Here is a 2,142-nt window from a genome sequence, read left to right as displayed (position 1 = left end):
CCTGGGCCACAAGGACACACTGCTGGCTCATGGGGAGTTTCTTGTCCACCAGGGCCCCCAGGTCCTTCTCCACAAAACTGCTTCCCAGCAGGTTGGCTCCAGCCTGTGCAGGTGCCTGGGGCTGTCCCTCCCCAGGTGCAGGACCCTTGTTGAGTTTCAGAAGGTTCCTCTCTGCCCATCTCTCCAACCTGCTGAGATCCCTCTGAGGGGATGCACAGTGACCCTGATGGGGAGCCATTGGCCGCCTCATCCAAGTCACTGATGAACAAGTGCAAAAAGAGCAGGCCTAGGATTGAACCCTGGGGGACACCACTAATAACAGGCCTCCAGCTGTGCCACTGTTCTCTCTGACCAGCTTGGTGTTGGGATGTTGTCATTCCCATGAAAGTATCCCTTCTCTTGCTGAGCTTCTCCTGATCTGGTTCTGAACAGAGATTTCCACCATATCCTAAAAGTGAGCCCTTGATGTCTCTAATGGGACATGCCATTGTAAATACCCCGTTGTCAGGACGTCGAGGGCTTTTTGTATGTGAGAATGTACATTCTTCTGCTTTTTAATAATGTGAAATAATCTCTCACCTTTGGAGATAATGGCTCCTGGGACACAGTCAGTTCCTGTGGCAAGGAGCCTGTCCTCACTCCTAAATGCAGAATCACAGGATCAATTAGGCTGGAAAAGACCTCTGAGATCATCAAGTCCAAGCTGTGACCCAATACCACAATGTTAACTAGATCATGGCACTTAGTGCCGCATCCAGTCTTTCCTTATGCACTTCCAGGGACAGTGACTCCACCACCTCCCTGGGCAGCCCATTCCAATGTCTAATCACCCCTTCTGAGAAGAAGTTCCTCCTAAATAGCTTGAACCCCCCATGCAGGTGTCAAGTACCAGCTGGAAAAGAGACCATGATCTGCATGAGCTTGTGCTGGTAGAGGTTGGTTGATCAGCTGGATTTGGAGACTTGTGGGTGTAGGAAAGGGCTCTGGAGAGTGTCTGGTCCAAGCTCCTTGCTCATACAGGGGCAACGGGAACAGATTCCTCAGGACCTTCTGCTGGGTTATGAGTATCTCTAAGGATGGGGTCACCCCAACTCCTTTGAGCAACCTGTTCCATCTTAATAATAAAACCTCTTTTTTCTGTGTTTAAGCAGCATTTCCTGTATTTCAGCCTGTGTCTTCTGCCCCTTCTGTCACCCAGAAGAGTCTGGCTGTCTTGTTTATTCACCTCTGTACACACTGATATGATCCCTCTGAGCCTTTTATAGGTTGAACAACCAGGCTCTCTCAGCCTTGTGTGTCAGATCCTCCCATCCCTTTGTCATCAAATCACAGAATGTTTTGGCTGGGAAGGGACCTTTAAAACCATCTAGTTTGAGCCCCCTGCCATGGGCAGGACAACCTTCCTCGTTCTATTTCCCTAATACTGCTTAATAAAAAAATACAGCACTAATGAAAACACTTATTTACAATGAGGTGTTGAAATTTTGCCTCCCAACCAACTCTGACATTTAAAGGTCATCTGTTTCATGCAAGATACAGTGTTAAAGCAGGCAGAGCCATCAGCCCAAGCATTGTTACAGGGTTTGTTTTACATTTTAATATTTCCAGACCGTTTGGATTCTTGAAGGCCCATAACTTCCCATTAGGTGATGTAAACTTATGCACACTCTATCATTTAACTTTGTCATCAGCTACAAGAAACATCTTGTCTATCCTTGCTCTTCCTTTCCTCTGCCTTTCCCACTTGCCTCAGTGGGCAGTGAGGGCCCCCAGCATGCTCTGTAAGCAAAACCATCACTTTGGAGACAAAGCAGGAGCCAGGAGAGGACCGGTTTTAGCTTTTCCCAAGATGACTACAATACTTTTCTGTTAAAACCTGAAACCCATTTTCAAAGATTACTTTTCTTGCTTGCTTCAGTTCCACCCTGTTTCCCTGGGTATTTGCCCCATTTGTGCTGTTGGGTTACAGGGATGCTGCGGATTTTCAGGTACTGCAGGCAGCTCTTTAATCAGAGAGTCACAGAATATGCTGAGCTGGAAGGGAGCCACAAGGATCACCCAGCCCAGCTCCTGGCCCTGCACAGACACCCCAACAACCCCACCCTGGGCATCCCTGGCAGCGCTGTCCAAACGCTCCTGGAG

This window comes from Corvus brachyrhynchos, unplaced genomic scaffold, assembly GCF_000691975.1.
Source record: "Corvus brachyrhynchos isolate BGI_N302 unplaced genomic scaffold, ASM69197v1 scaffold125, whole genome shotgun sequence".
In the NCBI taxonomy this organism is placed as follows: Eukaryota; Metazoa; Chordata; class Aves; order Passeriformes; family Corvidae; genus Corvus; species Corvus brachyrhynchos.
Note: the sequence above shows the minus strand (reverse complement) of the source record.